The following is a 7,475-nucleotide window of genomic DNA, read 5'->3' as shown; positions in this document are numbered from 1 at the left end:
GTTTTCATTATGCTCTAAATAGTTATTTTATTATTCTTATTCTTTTGTCAGTATATATTTGCCAGTTGTGTTTGTTTTAGGCTGATAATATTTTTTCTGAAAATTTAAAGTAAGAATGTTATGGTTCCTAAATTGTAATAACATGACATACCCGATATCCTCGTAAAATAGATCGGCAGATGACCAAAACTACTGTTACTACTACTACTACTACTACTGGTATTACTATCACCACCATATGGATTCATCACAAGCAAAAAGTCGAAGACCAAAAGATTATCTGCTCAACTGGAGTTGAGTGTTTTTGGGACTTTCCTTGTGTAGTGATAACAGATTATGCTCATAAGGGATATACCTTCACAGGAGCATATAACAAAAATCTTTTGACATGGTATCGTGGGGGACGTCAAGACGAAGGGTCGATCGAAGCTGTACATAAAGTGTTTTGCTCCGTGACAAAATCCCAGATAATTCCGCACAGAGTGCAGTCACAAACGTTTGTCCTTTACGGTGACATATTTTGACTGATACATGTATTCTCCTAATTTGTATGAAGATACCATTGCTTGTCAACAGTTTCCAGAATGACGGCGATATGATTTTCGACGTGGAACTTTTCCTGAACATGCATCGTTGCGATAAATCAGTCGCATTGCTGGGTGAATGTTAGAGAAGGGCTAACCGCAAGTTTAATGTTTTATATTCGTAGTTTCGCGGTGACAATTAAGACTTTATTGTTGCATGTGATACATCTTACGTGTTATGAAAGGCAGAATAACAGATGTGTTATATACGTAAATGCAGACAGTGGGCTGTGGCACCAATGGTTGTGAAAGAATATGGAAGAGACAAGAGACAAAGTAGTTGGCGATTTTTTAGGTAGCTCTTAATGAAGTGAGAAGAAGAATAAATAAGCTGGGTTGATAGACTGAATCTGTAAAAGAAATGTATCTGTAAATGTAATAAGAACTGATAGCTTACTGTTAGGGAAAAAAAAGGACGATGTTCCACGAAGGAATTATCCGAAACAGACGCATGTCGGTAAATGTGATGTACATGTACAGACAATCATATGTTTACAGTTTCAAAAAAACTGATGATTCGTTTCAAAAGGAAGAGCTTACCAAATTGAGCTAGTTAATAACGCGTTAGTCCATCTCTGAACCTTAAGAAAGCAGTTATTCGGCTTGGCGTTGATTGATAGAGTTGTTGGATCTCCTTCTGAAGGATATCGTGCTAAATTTTGTCCAACTGGAAATGTAGATCGCCAAAATCCCGAGCTCTTTGGAGGGCCCTGCCCATAGTGCTCCAAAAGTTCTCTGTCGGGGAGAGTTCTAGCGAGCTAGCTGGCCAGAGTAGTGTTTGGCGAGCATGAAGACAAAAAGTAGAAACTCTCATAGTGTGCGGGGGGGGGGGGGGGGGGGGGGCATTATCTTGCTGAAATGTAAGCCCAGGATGGTATGGCATTAAAGGCATCAGAACTGGGCATAGAATATCGTCGACATAAGTGTGTCATGGATGACAACCAAAGGAGTGCTGCTGTGAAAAGAAATGGCATCACAGACTATCACTACTGGTTTCAAGGCCGCACTCCGGGCAACAGTAAGGTTGGTGTCCCACTGCTATCTGGGGCGTCCTTAGGCACGTCTTCGCTGTTTATCAGGGCTCGATTCGAAACAGGACAATTCTACTCCAGTCATTGAGATTCCAGGGCCAGATGACCAGCAAAGACATCACTGGTCTGGAGACATCCAAGAGAGCAGTGGGTTACCAACCTGTCACAGGGCCACATGATCCGAAAATCATGATTGATGGTCTGGGGTGCCCTCTCTTTTCACGGCAGGATCCATTTCCTTGTCATCTGTGCACCTTTACAGCCCTTGCGGTACGTCGACGATATTCAACTCCCCTTTTCTTGCCCGTCATGTCAAGCCAACCTGAGCTTACATTTCAACAACATAATGCCCGCCCGCACACGGCGAGGGTTTGTGCCGTTTCTCTTCACGCTTGCCAAATCCGACCTCGGGCAATCACCGGATCTCTAGCCAGTTGCGAACGTTTGAAGCATTATGGATAGGGTCCTCCAACAAGATCGAGATTTTGGCGATCTGGCTCGTCAGTTGCACAGAATCTGGCATGACATCCCTCAGGAGGACATCTGACAACACTATCAATCAACGCCAAGCAGAATAATTGCTTGCATAAGAACCAGAGGAGAACTAATACGTTGCTGAATTTGTGAAGCTCTTTCTCATGCATAAGTCATCCAGTTTTTCTGAAACTGTAATCAACTGCTTGGCTGTATATGTGTACATGTAGTTCACGTTTCGTCCCATTCGAATAATTTCTTCGCGGTGCGTCGTTCTTTTTTCTTTTTTTTATCGTAAAAGTATAACAATTCTGCGAAGTTCTCTTGAACGCAGCAGCACGGTGATGCATTTTGCGTGGAGCGCGTGGTAGAAGTTTCTGGAGGCGGGGAACAGCGCTGTAGATGGGCTTTGCCGGCAACAAAGCCAGGAATTTAGACAAGTGACGTCTTGTGCTCCGCTTATGGGGAGACTGTGCTATTTTGTTGAAAAATAATGTTTTGAGACCTCGGCTGTGTACAAAATCAAGTTGATTGTTGCAGAGAAGGAAACAGCACTAAGTCACATTTTGTAACGCTATTTACTCACATAAATAGCGCCATTACCGTATTAGAATGGACATGTATACTATAAGATACGCATTTTTTGTTGTTTGTGTTAGTTTTCACTTTTTATTCGCCATTATGGCGAAAACTTCTTGTGGTGTTGGTGACCTACAACCAAAACACGAAGTGAGAAACGTCGTACTTAATTGTAACTGTACCTAATAACTAATGAAAATAATGCAAACAAAAATACTGAAGCGCCAAAGAAACTGGTATAGGCATGCTTATCAAATACAGAGATACGTAAACAGGCAGAAAACAGCGCTGCCTCTATAAGACAACAAGTGTCTGCCGCAGTTGTTAAATCGGTTACTGCTGCTACAATGACACGTTATCAAGATTTAAGTGAGTTTGAACGTAGTGTTACAATCGGCGCACGAGCGATGGGACACAGAATCTCCGAGCTGGCGATGAAGTGGCGATTTTCCCGCAGACCATTTCACGGGTGTACCGCGAATATCAGGAATCCGATAAAACATCAAATCTCCGATATCGCTGCGGCAGGAAAAAAGATCCTGCAAGAACGGGACCAGCGACGACCGAAGATAAGCTTTCAACGTGATAGAGGTGGAACCCTTCCAGAAATTGCTGCAGGTTTCAATCCTGGGCCATCAGCAAAGTGTCAGTATGCGAACCATTAAACGAAACATCACCGATATGGGCTTTCGAAGCCGAGGGTCACTCGTGTATCCTTAATGACGGCACGACACAATGTTTTAAGCCTCGTCTGGGCCCATAAAAACCGATATTGGACTCCTGATGACTGGAAACATGTTGCCTCGTCGGTCGAGTCTCGTTTCAAATTGTATCGAGCGGGTGGGCTTGTAAGGGTGTGGAGACAACCTCATGAACCCATGGGACCTGCGTGTCGGCAGGGAACTGTTCAAGCTGGTGGAGGCTCTGTAATGGTGTGCAGCGTGTGCAATTGGAGCGATATGGGACCGCTGATAGGACTCTGACAGGTGACACGAACATAAGCATCCTGTCTGATCACCTGCATCGATTCATGTCCATTCTGAATTCCGACGAACTTTGGGAATTCCAGCAGGACAATGCGATACTCCAGACCTCCCGAATTGCTAGAGTTCCTCCAGGAACACTCTTCTGAGTTTAAACACTTTCTGTGGCTACCAAAATTCCCAGACATTAACGTTATTGAGCATATCTGGGATGCCTTGCAACGTGCTGTTCAGAAGAGATCTCTACTCCCTCGTACTCTTACTGATTTATGGACAGCTCTGCAGGATTCATGATATCAGTTCCCTCCAGCACTATTTCAGACATCGGTCGAGTCCGTGTGTTGCGGCACTTCTGCGTGCTCGCGGAGGCCCTACACGATATTAGGCAGATGTACCAGTTTATTTGGCTCTTTAGTATAGTTAAACCATTAATTCACATTGTTGTCAGTTGTTATTAGTTGAAATTACAGTTAAATCCTGATGTACGTACAGAAAATTAGCATGTGGCTTCGCCATATACGTCAACAAGACTAGGCGTAGCACTCACGCTGTATGCGAAACACTATACTACTCACACGACGGAGTATGATGACAGTAAATGTGCCGACAGATATGCTAGGAGGTGCAGCACAGATGATGTGCTAGACCAGATAAGGCACGCAGAAGACTGGATACTCCAGCCCTCATAGCACACGAAACGGCGAGTCGTTATAACCTAGTGTATTTTAATTACTGGAACTGTGTTCTCTGATGACCTATCATTTTGATTACGGATTTGTATTCCAGATGTATAGAGAGCCTGAGTTTCGTGATCTTTCGAGCAATATTATTGGAATCATTAGTAATTTATTAATGTTTGATTGAAACTGATATCTGAGAACTACGAACAATAAATTGGGTATGGGGCTTTAATAAAGTCACAAAAATTTTTGTAAAGTTAAGTTATGTAGCCATTCATTAATTATGTTTGTGTCTATTACGCTAATAAAATTTCACAGGAGTGCCGTAGCTTCGAATTTTATGCAGTTACATCGAATCAGGACTTGAAATAATTTTGGCAGAAGATTTCAACTGTGGCACAACGAAAATTTTCGTATTCATTCAGTGTTATAAGAAATGTGTCGCAGTACTAACTCATTGCAGATAATTACGATCATTGATGTTCTGTTTAACAATACGTCTATAATAATGCCATATTATTTCCTTTGCACCCTTTCATAATCAACAATTATGCAAATTCATAGTAGTTAGATTATGAACATGGGTTAACGATATGCTTGAAGTGTGGAACAAAATAATCTACATTATTTAAAGCTATAAATCCACTTAGTGTTTTTATAAAGCTGCTTGTTATCAGGATAAACCATTTTGAAAAGTATAGAAAAATATTCACAAGTTATGGAAATATCGAAAGAACTGGAATTTGCTACATTGTCTTTGTTACACAGCTGATAAAGAGACAAATGCTTCTCTCAGTTCCATTTGAACTGAGTCAGTTAAGTATAACATGCATGGAGATTCCTTGAACGCATTAGTGCATATTTCAACAGATACTGACTTGTTGAGAAAGAATGTTCTGATTTGTTGGTTCCCCAACTATTGCTAATAAAGAATGCTTCAGTCTGTTGGCACTTCAGTTGTTGCAAAGAGTCTCGACTTGTGGACTCAGCAGGAACATAAGTAACGAAAGTAAGGCAACCACTAGGAGTACTACGATACTGATGTTGTTTTTGCGTTATCATCATAGTCATCGTTCAATGCTTTCTTTTCATACGTGCACTCACACAGCTCACCAAAAAGCATGTCTATTATATATTACTTACCGCTACTATTATCAGTTTTAATTCCTTACTTGCGGTACTCATTGTTGTAGAACCTGAGGCATCTGGGAGAGGGAGAGAGCACGAAATGTACGCAGTGGATGTTATCCCTAACTGACACTTCACTCCTTTTCTCTTTTGTCACAGGGCAGCATAAACACTCTTTGAGTGCGTTAACGTCTATAGAATAAATGGCTGGGGTAGGGAGTGTACCCTTATTCTGTGACAGAACACAACGGTGTTGTAAAGAAACTGGTTTTAAATCCTAAAATGTTTTCATAGAAATACACGAATTTATACAGTTTGCAACATGAAAATGTTAGGACAGTTGTCAAGATAACGCATCTCGTCCTGAGTAAGTGAAATAATTCTAAACACAACAATATCAAATTTTAACTAGATGTTTCCTTACAACATTATTCTTACTACTACATCATGAAGTTGAACAATATTACGATAAATCATCCAATTCTGGTTCAAAGTTTAGTACTACTTAGGATGAAAATCAAGTCTACAGGGGATGATTAATTTTGCGACAAGCTGAGCAAACGATTATCCAAGGTTGCTCGAGTTCACAGTGGTCGCAAGCTGGTGAACCAACAAGTCACACCTCTGCTCACGGTATTTACCTTAGGTGCGATGAGCTTTGGTCTGCATGGCTGCTCTCGTCCACTGAAATTCCTATAAAAACTAATCAAAACGTTTGCTGATTTTATCAGCAGAATCATCCCTAGTCTTGGAATATGGGGATGTGAACTTGCCTGGCTGGAGCAGAAAAACATTTTACAGTGTCCTCTCAGTACTCACAAGAATTCGTTTCTCCACAGTTGGAGCTCAACGACACTTCAGCTAATATTCAACTGAACGTCAGCCGCAGTGAACGCAATGTTCACACAAATTTCTTGTCTGTGTTGTACAGAGCGTCATGTACCCCATTCTGCACTTTACGCCAGTTCAGAGGATAGTATCCTCGAAAATTTCGGTGTTGTCTTTCTCGCAACAAAACTGTCCCCCATCTGGGTCCTTTCGTCTTCCATGTCATGGCTTTTTCCGACCAATAGAAGTGTTTCTCACATTTTGTGGAAACTCTCTCTGCCAATAACAAAGATCCTACCATTAAACTGCATCTAAATCTCGGCACTTTACTCCTTCCTAGTTCGTTTCCGCTAACCGGACATTTTGTGCCTTCTCCAGACGCCTAAATGTTACATGCGTACAGCATGAGCGTACCATGCGCTGTTCACATGATCAACTGCGTCACTGATTTGTTTGTATCCATGTGGAAATTCCGAAACACATTCTAAAGGTTCTTTTTGTCCCACTCCGGTGGCCCACTACTTGCTGTCCTGCAGGAGTCGCCTGGCACCTGTTCGTTTACTCTCACTGCGGGATGCCCCACAAGAGCTTTCCGTTGTAATGCCCACGGTGTGCCCTTCGCACTTGCTCACGTCTGCTTCCAAACAAAATGTTTCCTGCAGCTCCTTGTTCCACCACTTGCTCAATGACATGCAGTATATAGGATCGGTGAGTTAATCGATTGAGTGTCATGTCTTTGCATTACATACTTACAGACAAATCTGCTCATTTTTGCCAAAGTAAGTTAGGTGTCATATTCACCTTCCCGTTACGGTGTATAAAAACTCTCATGCAAGGTGCGAAACTGACATTCATTTAATTTGCCACCTTACACCAACAACTGGAAAAAACTACGCAGTTGTGGATGAGAGACGTACAGTGACGAAATTCCAACCAGCATTAGATATCTACCAGCAGGACTGGTAGTTTATTCTATTACTTTCTCTTTAGTTTCGTTTCATTTAACTCCTCTCATTCACCTCTTCATTTATTGAACCGTAAGTGTGCGATTATAATTTCATAAGTTTAAAATAAACATGGCAACTTTTCTGTCAGTGAGAATGTGTGTGTGTGTGTGTGTGTGTGTGTGTGTGTGTGTGTGTGAGAGAGAGAGAGAGAGAGAGAGAGAGAGAGAGAGAGAGATAGAGA

This window comes from Schistocerca piceifrons, chromosome 8 (genome assembly GCF_021461385.2).
Source record: "Schistocerca piceifrons isolate TAMUIC-IGC-003096 chromosome 8, iqSchPice1.1, whole genome shotgun sequence".
NCBI classification, from domain to species: Eukaryota; Metazoa; Arthropoda; class Insecta; order Orthoptera; family Acrididae; genus Schistocerca; species Schistocerca piceifrons.
This window is presented reverse-complemented; position numbering follows the sequence as displayed.